Raw genomic sequence first — 13,362 nt, forward strand, 5'->3', positions numbered from 1 at the left:
GATTTCACCACCGACAATCAATACAGTTTCATCTTTCATTATTATATTATCATCTGCTTCCTGTTTTAGGTTTGCTTTACATCCCTGCTTCCACAATAACCACAGAGAGGAGAGGAGGAGGAGAGGAGGCCAAGGAAGGAAAGGAGGAGGTAAAAGGAAGGAGAAACAAGGATGGGAGCAGCGAAGGAGCTGAACAGGTGCAGGGGAAGAGGAAGAAGGGATGAGAGACTGAAAGATAGAAGTAGAGACAAGGGGAATGAAGGAAGGGAGAGTTGGGATGGAAAAAAGAATGACAGAAGATAAACATACAGGAAGGGGAGAACGGATGAGGGGAGGTCGGAGATGATGTAGGAAGAAAGAACGGAATGTTTTAGGAGGAAGAAAGAGTTAAGAAAGGATTGAAAAGGAAGATGGGTCAAGAAAGAAAGATGAGGGTGATACAAAGACGGAGGAAAGAAAGAAAGAAAGAAAGATGAGGGTGACACAAAGACAGAGGAAAGGAGTGATGAAGCAAAGAGAGACGAAAGAGGGAGCTGCAAAAGTGAATAAGTGCAGGTCAAGAAAAAGGAGGGATAAAACAAGGGAAACAGATAGAAGGAGAGAGGACAGGATGGACAGAGTAGAAGAAGGTGTGAGGGAAGGAACAAGTTCTTGTGAAAGAAAGAAAGAAAGAAAGAAGAGGTTAGGATGGGAAGACGGGAAAGGAGAGATGATGTAAAGGAGGAGACAAGAAAGGGCCTAAAGGACAAAAAGTTAAGTTCAGGAGCTGAACAGGTGTAGGAAAATAAGAAAAAGGAATAAGAGACTGATGGAAGACAAAAGAGAAGAGGACAGAGAAAAGAAGAAAGAAAGGAAGGAAAAAAACGTAAAAAGAAAGGTGGAGGAGATACAGAGGAAGGGGAGAAAAGTTTGAAGAAAGAACCGAATGTTTAAGGAGGAAAAAAGAGTTAAGAAATGAGGAAAAGGAAGATGGAGTGAGGAAAGATAGGAAAAAAGACAGAAGAGAAGTGATAGGAAGATGGGGAAAGAAGTGATGAAGCAAAGAGATAAAAGAAGAAGCTGCAGAACTGGAAAAAGTGCAGGTAAAGAGAAAAAAAGGATAAAACAAGAGAAACAGATGAAAGAAGGAGAGAGGAGGACAGGATGGACAAAGAGGTAACAGGTGCTTGTGAAAGAAGAAGTAAGGGAGGAAAGAAAAGAGACAAAATATCAAGATAAAGAAGTGAAGAAAGAAAAAGAAAAGAAAGACGGGAAGAAGGAGGCAAAACGTGCTGAGGAAGAGGGAACAAGAGAGACAGAACGATTAGGTTAGGTTAGGAGAGAAAGAAGAGATGAAGCAAAGACTAAAGGACAATGAGTGAAGATGAAATAAGGACAAGAAGGAGGGAAGAAAGAAGGAGGCAGGAAGGATGAACAATGGTAGGAAGGGAGTGAAGAAAAGAAGTGTAGGACGTGTGAAAAAAAGCTAAAAGGAGGCAGGAGAGAGTGAAGGAAAGAGGAGTTAAGAACAAGAAGATAAGAAAAAAGATAAAGGAGAAGGGTAGATGAGATGAGAATAAAGAGATAAAAGGTGAAGAAAGAGATAGAGAGATAGGAAAGGAATTATACAGATGAGAAGGGAGAGAGGAGAAATGTAGGAAAGGAGGAAACAAGGAGGGCCTAAAGACTGCTGAGAGGAAAGGAAAGGAATCAAAAAGAAAGGAGGAAAGAGGCACTGAGACGAACAAATAGAGGAAAGGAAGAATTGTGCTGGCATGAAAAAAAGGGTTGAGGATAGGAGGATTTAAGATGAAAGACAGTGTGAAAAAGGGAAGAGAAGAGGAAAGGAGGGGAGGAAGAACAGGAAGACAAACAGCCTAAATAAAAAAGCAGAAGAGGAGAAATGGGGTAAAGTGATGAAACCTTTGGGGAAAAGAAGGCAGAGAAAAGCAACCTGCTGCAACTGTGTCATCCTCTTCAAAACAAGCTGTGATAATATTTTCTTTTTGTTGTTCCCAGAAATATTGTGTGGCAATGAATTTAATCATTCTGCCCCGAATTTCAATTTACTGCTGTAATGCGATGCAACAGCGCTATAAGCACAGTGTCATGAGCGCCTTCCTCTGAGTGCGTTTGATATCCTCACACACACAGCAGCTGCATGCAGGGTTTGTTTTTATTGAAATGTGATTGGGTGGTGTCTCGCTTTAGGGCACGACACACTGCAACTTGAGGATTCACGAGTCAATTTCCTGAAGTGGAATCCAATAACGGCGAAGAAGCAGAGGCGAGGCGTTTACGGCTCCTTAGGAACATCAGGAGAGCGGCGCTGAAAAGACCGTAAGTCACTCCGGAAACATTTTGGGCCGAGGTAGAGAGAGAGGGGAGAAGGGAGGGAAACTGTTCACAGAAAACATCAAGTAAAAAATCCGTCTTCTTCCTCCATTGAGGACACAGGAATGGTGTCTCCTCTGAACATCCAGCTTTTTATTTTGCTATTCCTTTAAGCATGATAACACCATAAAGTGTTTTATTTTCTACTTTTATTTGTACTTTTTCTGAGAACATTTTCTCCCTTTTTTCTAACTGAACTTCAGCCTGATTACTGAGTATCAATATGGGAAAGTTCATTGGCCAACAGTAGCAAGTAAGCTCATTTACTTGATGTTGGAGCCAATGAAACATCAACAAGAAGTCCCCATTTTTATTTCTTTTTGTGCAAGGTGTATCCATAATTCAAAACGAACATCTGACTCCTTAGAGTAGAGTGTTGAAAGTTTTGATAACTGAGAAAAGTTAGGTATCACTGAGGGCCAACGGGTTCAGGTCATGCAATAGTGATGCACATGCCCTTCTTTTTACAAGATTTGTGAAGACTAACTGTTGGGCAGATAAGTCTAGACCCCTTTCCGGCCCACGAGAACCTAGTTCTTTTCCTGGTGCCGGTTTTGCAGTTTAGAAACGTCTGGAAATGTCTCCACTCTCTCAGCAAGTATAATAATAACAAAGGCAGGATACATCGTCTCTCTACAAATGTTGCTCATGGCTTTGCAAGCCCACATTGGCATCCAAACCCGACCGGTACAAAGTTTTGTGCATCTTGAATGCTATGACGGTGATAATGTTCTCACATTTATGTTGGTTTTCTCTGACGTAAGTGGTTTGTGGTTCGAAACCAGCAAAGAGTTGGTGCCACGCTGGAACCAGTTTTTCTGCAGAGAGCCAGTTCTTTGGCTTTTTAAAAGCAAGGAACTGGTTCAAGGTAAGGCACCAGCTCAGAACCGGCCCTGGAACTGCCTTGGTTGAAAAGGGGTATTAGAAACTGTTTAACATTATGTTTGCACTCTTCACTTATGAACTTGTTTACGGATTTGTGATTGGTCTCATAATGACATTTTAAATTGAATCCATTGAGTATCAAATTCACCAGTGATCTGTCCCTTGGGGTCTAGTGAAGTAAGAGTGGATCTATATTCTTCCTGAAAGCTCCATTTCTCCTAAACCAAACCCTTCTATCTCACTTGCACATTAACCTGCTGAGATGTCCAGTCTGATCACTGACTTCAGCTAACAGAACTAGCAGCTCTGTGCTTGTGACATTCTCGAGGTGCTGCTTGTTCCAACACACTCAACTATATAAAGGGAAAGTATTGAAATAGACCACTAGATATTGAATAATAATGCATTAAGTTTGTCATGTTTGGGGGGTCGGCACAAAATGTCATTGGCTCTAAGGCTGCATGTTGATGCAACATGTCCTTAAATTTTGTCTTTCAGTACAGTTAAAACCTGAACAAGGCATTTGTAGGTGAACAAAATGTTGCAGTTTACTTTCAAGAAGTGCAAACACACTGAAAGGATTATAGTTCAAAGATCATACATCCCTGACCATGGCAGCCTACATGTCGAAGTATGCTTGGGCAAGATACTGAACCCCAAGTTGATCCTGATGCTGCGTTCATCGGTGTGTGAATTAATTCCCAATGGTGGCAGGTGGCACCGTTTAGGGTAGCCTCTGCCACCTGTATGAATGTGTGTGAATAGGTGACCATTTACCAAAACACAGTGTGGTAGCAACTAGGCAATCACGAGGAAGCCACGTCCTGAATCTTCCCCTGCTTCATCGTCTATTTTACATTAAATGGGACCTTAATTGACTAAATTAACATCATGTTGTATTGAAGAAGACTTGGAACTAAAGGATGAGACCATAAACTCATTATGAGAATGTTCACTGAGGTAATAAATCAAGTAAGAATTAAAGTTTTCCTGTTGACTTACACACAATTGGACTTCTTTTTGGCACCAGTGGAGTCGCCCCCTGCTGGACGTTAGAAATAATGCAGGTTTAAGGTTTCCTCTTGACAAAGACAGAGTGACAGCCGTCGTCTTCCTTTGACTGAATGTATTTTATTGTAAAGCTATAAGGAAGGAGTAATTACAAGATATCATTTCTTTGATTTGCTCAGCAAAAATAAAAGACCACATTATTTTTTTTTTAAATTCAAACATGCGGATGCTGATCAAAAGAGAACAGATGAGGCTCAAACAAACACATCGCCCAACTTCCTCCAAGGAAATTAAAAGACCATATTGAAAAAAAACCCAACAACAACAAAAAAAGTAAAGAAATGAAAGAAATGTACAGTTTGTCTGGACAAACATGAGAGAAGGGAAAGGAAAGCATAAAGCCGGTGGACGATGGGAGGAGAGACAATGTCGTCCTCCGCTCTGAGCTGACTCATCACTCCTACATTTAATAGAGCCTACGGTACTTTAGACAATATAATCCTACAGGTTCAGGGTCAGATTTCCTTCACGTCGTTTGAATATATAGATTTTTTTATCTTCATTTTTTAAAAACCTACACTTGCATGTACATAAAACTGTACAAAAAACAAGGCATCACTAGCATTGTTCCTATATAAATATAACCAACCAACAATTAAGCTACAAACGTGGACTTCCTGTCAAGACAAAAGTGATTTGGCAGCTCTGTCCTGCTGTTTTCTTCTTCTACTTCTAAAAATAAAAATAAAATAAAAATAATATTTCCAACTCCATTGTTGATGTACGGAAGCTCGGAGCCACCAAGGTCCTTTCTTTTTTAAAGGTCTGTTATCTCCAAGAACATGGAGAAATTAACTCAAGATGACAAACAATCACAATAACTTTTTGGATACACCATATCCCAAGAAAATGACTTAATTTGTCATCATCTTTGCTGACGATATCACGCTTTCTTTTGTGATGATGACTGTTACATTTTACTTTTACAGGACAACATTTAAGTTGTTGTTCTGATATTTTTTTTCTTAAACTCTTACTCTGAGATAACAGTTTTGTTGAATGTCATAATCTCAAAATGATCAAGTGATTTTAATTCAAGACAAATTTTATGCAAGATAATAATGCGCTGGAAAAAAAGAAGAAAAATCAGATTCATAAAATCCTGATTTTCTTTATATCTTCAGATCTCAGAAGTTTTGTCATAATAAATAAAGTTACTTGAGACAAATGATGCAACCTGTGGTTCTACTATGTTTATTTTAAAGATTACTATTCTGAAGTTATGACATAATTTCCTTATCGCAACATCTAATTTGTTATTTTGTGATTATGACATGATTTTGTTCGTGGTTATCTAAAAAAAACACGCAAAAATTGTCAGAATTGACACATATTTGGTTGTAATGGTGACTTTATCCTATTTTTGTGAGGTTGACCATTTATTTTTGTGTTCCTCGGGTTGTTTTAAACAAAACCATAATCTTGTGACCCTTGGTATCCATGGCCGCTCTCAGCTTCCGTAGTTTCCAAACTCAGTCTGAAATTCCTGACTTCCTGTTTGGGCTTTATTGTGAAATCAAACGTCACAGTTTCAGATTATTTTTGGTGGAGTAAAGAAAGAGAAAACACAGCGTCCAGTCTGCCTGCTCAGAAAACATCATTTACACCGCCGCGTCTGGTAAAAAACAGCAACGACCATTTATATTCATACAATATGTCTATAGCAGTGTTGATTCCATAACATTGATAAAACAACTGCGACAACAACGAAAATGTATAATATTTATAAAGTTGGCTTGTTTCATGCTCAGCTGAAGCCTCGTTCTCAGAGACTCCAGCCTCAGTATAATACACAACCAAAAAACAGCAAACCACTCCAAACTTTATCACATGATCTCCTGTAGAAAAAGTCTGCCGCTCTCATGTCCTCACTCGCTTTCACACTTTAGACTTTTGTGCTGATTAGAGTGAATTAAAGTAGCAGAATTAACTGATTAAAATCAAACTAAAAGCACAAAGACGTGCAGCAGGTGTGAAACTGGAAACGTGATCGTTTGGCCCGAAGAGAGAAACTTCAACCTCAAAATTATAAATCAGGTTTGAAAATCAGTGAGAAGAAGGTGGCAGGCCATCAAAGCAGCCGAGGTTTGTGGAGCTTCATGTTTTATTAAAGGGGCACTCTACAGATTTTACTTGTCAAAGTCAATTAAGTCGTCGTGGGGAAATACTACTCAGCCTGTCAGGGTGGTGCTGTAATGTCTTCTGTGTGTCTGCAGGAGCCCAGAAAGTCTGAGAAAATGACCCTGATGATGTTACGGTGATGTCACCCAGGTTACCTCAGCTCGGGCTTGGAGACAACAAATATATTACAAAAAGTTTACAGGGTATCTGTTGTTTTAATCGGCCTCCTGTAAGAAATATTAATTTGTTACTCCAGATATTTAAGTCTTTGCAGAACAGGAATCATTTTATAACAGCTGACTGAAATATAGGCCATTTCCAGTTGCAAATGTGTATGCTTTGTCTAAAAAAAATATAAACTTAAACAATTTTAAGCCATTTAACTGCATTAAATTAACTACAAAGTCCATGTTTGTTAATAAAAGGTCTAAATCTTTAAAGTTCATGACAGCAGCTTCATTTTCTTTTAGCTTTTACTGCATTTTGTCATGTCAGAGCAGATCTTTTTGACTAACACACTGAATAAAATATTGTATTTCCAGTGTCACAAGCACTCCTGCAGCAGTCAGAAGAAGAAAAGTCTGTTTGACTGAAGCACCTGTGTCTGTATGAAGCTGAATATTTTTAGTTGCATGCAGAAGGAAGAAGATGAAGCTTTGCAGAAGCATATAAAATTTGTCTTTTTCTTATTTCTGCAACTTTAATAAAAGCATCAATACAAAAGCCCCGATCATACAGCCGATGATGACATGAGAGGCACAGACTTGTTCCAGACTTAATATTAGTGGACAGAGGAAGAGGAGAAACGATGATTCCACTGAGTCAGACTGAGGAGAAAACATTGAATAAAAATAATAATTCTTGCTGTGTATTTGAACAAAGTGAAGCTTTCGTTAAACTGCACAGACTCAGAAACCAAAAAAACATTCATGTTTCACTGTCATTTATGAGCAGATTCCACCGCACAGCTGAACTCACAGCTACAACAACATGATTCATAAAGAGAGATTCACAACTGGATCAGTGTTTACACCAAAAAATAAAACAACAAGTGTTAAAGTAACAAACACAGGCTGCGACTCAAACTGTGCTCTCACCTAACAAATAAAACAAAGTTTGCTTTTTTCCACATACTTTGTGATTTAATTTTTTATATTTATTTGAAAAATAAATGTTTTGTGACTGTGGGGAAGACTAACACAGTATCGACTTAACCTGGGCATTATTCTCTTATATTTAAGTCAGTGATCCAAACATTAATGTTATAATTTAAAGGCATACTGCAGGAAGTTGCTTTTAATCACAATATTCAAACTCGTCCCGTCCTCCTGTCTCAATGCAAGCAAACCCATATTCACTCTCTAGCTTGGCACCTTGCTATATTTGGGGTGCTGTCCCTGCTATTTTCTCAACTATAGTTTTAAAAAGGCTGGTGCCCAGAAACGTCCAAAACCCAGGAAAATAAACAGGCTGGGGCACCCTCGACACATGAAAAATATGGGGGAAAAAGCTGCAATAATTTGTATTTTCAGCCATTTGTAGGCAGCAGAACAAGCTCTAAACACAATATCCAACATATGATTTTTTTTTTTACCTTTAAGCAATTTCTTCTAATATGTTAGCCACAAAGCACACAACATGACCGCCCCAGTACAGTGGAGTTTCTGTCCAGTATTTTCTCTCTTTTAGCTCCGTTTTTGGTCTCCACCAACTCCGAGAGGAACTATCTGTCCCTTAAAGCTCAACTATATTCACCAGTGAGTCTCTAACAGTCTTTATACTGTTAAGGTGGACTATAGTTGCTTTATCAGAGCTTGTTTGATTAAAAAAAACAGCTGAACCAGGCAGGAATTGTGCTGCGAAACCAAAACTAGAAGCTAAAAGAGAGTAAAAAGCCCTGCACGGCTGCAGAGGTGGTGATAAGTTTCCGTTCATTCACTGCAAGCAGTTTCTTTGACGTACACACAGTTATTTGATCCATTGTTATGAAAAATTTGGATTTTATGCAGCTTAAAGAATCAAACGTCACCACAGTTTGAGACGCAGCCTGTGTGTTGCAGGAAACAAAACCTTTCTGTGGAAGTACAGCAGTGGATCTCACACATAAATAATGTCTGTCAGTAGTAAACCAATATGTTTTTTAAAAAGCACTTTTAGAAGACATTTATGCATTTACATCATGAATCAGTAAGTCCATAAAGTGTTTCAGACGTCAACCAGTGCACTTTATGTCAATAATAAATCAACGTGTTTTACAGCCAAAATGCTGCGTTTTAAAATTGAGGAGAGCATTTTATATTAAGGACTGCATTTTAATTGTAAATAAATCAGAAATACACAATGATTTTTTGAGGCAAACTAACTGCATTTTATTAGTGAGTGATGCACGCCAGCGCTGTCTTTTTAAAGTAAAAGGATTCATGTGCAGGCGTTCAAATATCTTTTCCCTTTAATATTTGAAAGATAATAAATCACACAATCTACAGACAGCTAATTGTGAGGAGGAGCAGCTCCCCGAGAACTTTTATCTCTTATTTCTCGACATTTTTGTGGCAAGTTTTCTCTCTGGAATATTTACACGTAACCGTCTTTTTAATACATATTTTTCTTTTTTCTCCAGTTGCTGAAGTGGATTTGAAAGTGAATGTGAAGGCAGCAGGACGGGAGGTGGTCGCTCTGCATGCACAGACACCTGCTGAACACACACGCAAACACACACACACACACACACACACACACTGAGGCTGTCAGTGTGTGTGACAGCAGCTCTCCTGGGGGCTGATGGGTAGCTGCTGGTGGGGGATTGTGGGATATGTGGGGGTGTATGGGGGGTTCAGGTGTTCCTCCAGGGAGCAGGAAGTGTTTGTAGTCTGACAGGAAGCCTCAAGACCAAAAAGCTTAGGACCATCTCTCTCTCTGTGTACAGACATACACACTATTTTTTACTGTGTACATTGTATATATTCTTTACACACTGTAAACACACAGTCACATGGCTGGAGAGGCAATACTGTAACTTTTTCATTTCATAACAGCTAACTGAAATGTAGGCCATTTCCAGTTTCAAATGTTTATGCTTCGTCTAAAGAAAATATAAACTTAAAAATGTTACGTCATTTAACTGCATTAAATTAACTGCAAAGAAAGTAGTAAGTAGTAGAAAGAAAAGTGTAAATCTTTAAAGTTCATGACAGCAGCTTCATTTACTTTTAGCTTTTACTGCATTTTGTCATGTCAAAGCAGACAAATATATGTTTGACTTAATTTTCAATGAGAATATGTCAATAGTGATCTTCTTTCCAGAATGGTTGCTGTGTTTGACTTTTTCTTTGTGCTTTAATGTTCCCTACTCTTAGTGGAAAGAACAATTTGATGCATTTACAGAAAGTGTTTTATATGGGCATGACATAGCAGAAAGTATGTGGTCGTAGTAGTAGTAATATAATGTTCTCCAGGTCTGTATTTTCAGATTTTGTAGCCATAGTTCCATCAAAGAGAATTTTAACACTCAACAGTGTTCCTTCAACTTTGTCTCAACAGTTTGTGTTTGTCTCTTTACTGTTTCAACATGAACCCCCTGTGTGGATGAAAAATATTTGTTTTTACAGTTTGGAGTGGAAAAACTTGTCTGGCCTCCAAAAAATGACCTCCGACTGTGAGTCAGACATTGATCACCGAACATCAGTGTTGGACCTCACTGGATGGGACAATAACTCTGCAGCAGGTTCAGTGGAAACTGATGGAGCAGCTGGTTTTACATTCACTTGTTCGGTTTAACGTAAGGGTGAAATGGCTAGATGTCCACATACTTTTGGCCATGAAGTTTATTTCCATCCATATTATTTTTGGCTTAACCCATTTAGGCCTAAAATGCCTGTAAAAATGCCTGTAAAACCTCTGGGCGATTCTAAAATAACCCCCTACAGTTTTTCTGGAAATTCAACAGAAGTGTCAACGCTTACTCCTAAATAATAGATTTTTCAGCCTCTGTAGCAGATAGAAATGAAATACTAAAAAGTATTTGAGAGCTTATAGCTGTTATATCTGAGCTCCCTCCGCTTCCGCCATGATTTCAGTTCTGGAAAAGTCCCATGTTGCATTGCGTCACTCCCACATGTATTCTGATGCATTTCATTGGCCAAGAGACTGAAAATAGGTGGAAAAAAATACAAATACTACAAAGCGACGTACCCGCTTTCCCGGCTTTAATGGTAGAATAACGCAACAGCACCCCCGGTTTTAATGGTAGAAATGCGGTAATGCTTTCCCGGCTTAAATGCATTGAAGACCAAAAGAGAACCTCTAAAATCTTGAATGCCTCCTATAATGCTCAAATTAACCTCATACTGTAGACACACACACACATACACACACACAGGCAGCCTTGTGTTTGAGCTCTCTGTCTTAGTTTTTTGCGAGATAAAGCCAATAAAAACACTAGAGGTCACTAAAGGTAACCAGGGGTCACCTGAGATTGCTTTTGGTCTTTAGGGGTTAATTGGTGGCAAAGCGCTGAGGTTAAACGGACTCTACGTGGCCCTGGCCTCTCCTCTGTCTTCAGCTGAGGCAGCACAACACACCGTCCACCTGGGAGTCCAGCGGCCGGCGGGCGGCAGCGGGGCGGGCATCATGGAGAGGAAAAAAATGACTTGTTTATGGTTAAACGGCGGAGCGTGGCAATGGGAAAAGGAAGGAGGAGAGTGGATGTGGACCTCCATGTTGGGCCTGTAAATAATCAATCAGAGCGCTGAGCGCCAGCGTTAAATCACCAGAGGAGGACGGGGAGCGCCAGGGACTGCGGCGGCGCCCGTGAACTCTAAATCTCTGTCACTGGGAGGGTTGAGCGTCGGTTGAATGATGGTTGATTTATGTGCAGGGGAATACTGCCACTGTGTGACTGTGTGTGTGGTTTCTGTGCAGCGAGATACGATGACGATAAATCAAATCACCTTCAGAGACCGCAGGAATCGTGTTTTGAATCGCGTTAACATGCGCTCACACCCCCCGCATCGAGCTGCCGCACATCAAAAACAAATGTATGTACAATAAAAACCAATTAAGCAGCACAGCTGAAATGGATGAGCAACACATCAAGAAGAGAAAAAAAGAAAGAAAGCAGCGGAATGAAGCGGTCCGAGTCGCTCAGCGAAGGCGATTGTTTGCCTAATAAAACGAGATAGCGCGACCCCCTCGCGACCCTGACGCGGCCCCGTTTTGCTGCCTGTTTAGACTTCGAAGGCGTCGCAGCCCGGCGGCGGCGCTTTGATGTTCCCTCTGTGATTCTGGAGGGTGGATGTTCACATCACACACGCTGCAGAAAACAAATGACAAGTCATTTAGTCTCATATTCAGCCGTCGAGACTTCTCTGCCAACAGGGGCGAGATAATCCCACTTGTTCCCACAGCAGCAGCTTTGTTTCACAAAGTTTCTAGAAATGAATAAATTAGGCAGATTTATCCTCGAGGAAGAGGTAAGCTTGATTTCTGGTTCTGGTTTGATCTAATACCTCGATAGCAAAAACTAAGTCTAGATCCAAGTGGGCCGTTTCAGGTGACTGCTTTTACATTTTACTTACTGTGTCCTTGTATTTCACCGCAATATATAACATCTATATAAATCTATATTTTTTTAAAAGTTGAAGTTCTCTGATCATTTTTTTTTAAAATGGGAATAAAATTTAATTTATATATAAACTCTTTTCCAAGTTTCAGGAAGTTTGCTCCTCATATTGTACATAATGAAGTTTTGTATATGTTTCCAGTCTCTCCTGTCCTCTCCTCTCTGCTCTGTGTAAATAGGTTTTCAGTGAATATTTGTCACATGACCGTTTGTTTCAGCAGAATCAATCATGGCTTCACAGTGTTGCTGAGGAGCAGAATTTAATGTTTTTAACAGGATCTGGTTAGTGCAAACACTTTATTTTTGGACAGGTTTTAAATGACACATGGAGAATAAAGTGATTCTGACAGAGATATCAATATTTTAAGCTTCGTTTTGGTCACTTTTTGTCACAGAAACTGTTGTAACCTATGATCCATGAAAAGGAAAGTAGGAAAGTTCAAATTTCAATGATAATTCCTGTTATTACAGTTTCTTTCTACAATAAATGGTGTATTTTTGGCGACCTTTCAAAGTTCAGAGAAACTCAGGTGGAGAGTTCCACATTTTGCAAGTTGACACAAGGTAATTTATGATCTCTCGCAACTTTTGTACGAGCTTTGGGTCCAGACCCTCAGGTTGAGAAAGATTTATGATGCTTAAGTAAAATATAAACTCATTTATTCCTTTTCACACTCGACTTTGGAAACAGGTGAAATAATTCTCTTCTTCTGGCTGATTTCCTGCTTTGTTTTAAGACTCGAGGACTCAGTCAGAGACTAAACGAGTTATTAGGGAGATTTTTTGCAGTGCGGTCTCTCACTGTGCCTTTCCTTTCATCCATCCCGTCTCAGCTGGTGTGCATCACTACAGGTGAAATCTCACATTACCCTCAGCAGCCATTAACACGCGGATCAGAATGAATGAACTTCCGAACCAGCTCGCTTTTACTGGCGCAAATTATTGGCGGTAATGTGCAGAGCCTCGGGTTGTAATCAGAGTTTCTGTGCCGCACTGTGTGAAGGGGGTGTTAGTGGACTGAAGCATGCACAGGTGTCATTAATCCTGCGTTTCTGTGAGACTGCAGCACCGCGGGAAGCGGCGCCCCCCTCCCCCCGCCGCACACAGCTAACAGGTTTAATAAATACTTCTGCTAAACGCCAAATAGCCGGGCCTCACACTGAGGAGGTAAAGAGGTGGGAACTAACGAGAGGCGACACTGACCGGAGAGCTCTTCCTTCAAGCTCGAGAACACAGCGGGGAAACATTCACCAGCGTTACCACAAACAACACACTGAAAGCAGCTGGCTGTG

Source organism: Centropristis striata, chromosome 12 (genome assembly GCF_030273125.1).
Source record: "Centropristis striata isolate RG_2023a ecotype Rhode Island chromosome 12, C.striata_1.0, whole genome shotgun sequence".
Classification (NCBI taxonomy): domain Eukaryota; kingdom Metazoa; phylum Chordata; class Actinopteri; order Perciformes; family Serranidae; genus Centropristis; species Centropristis striata.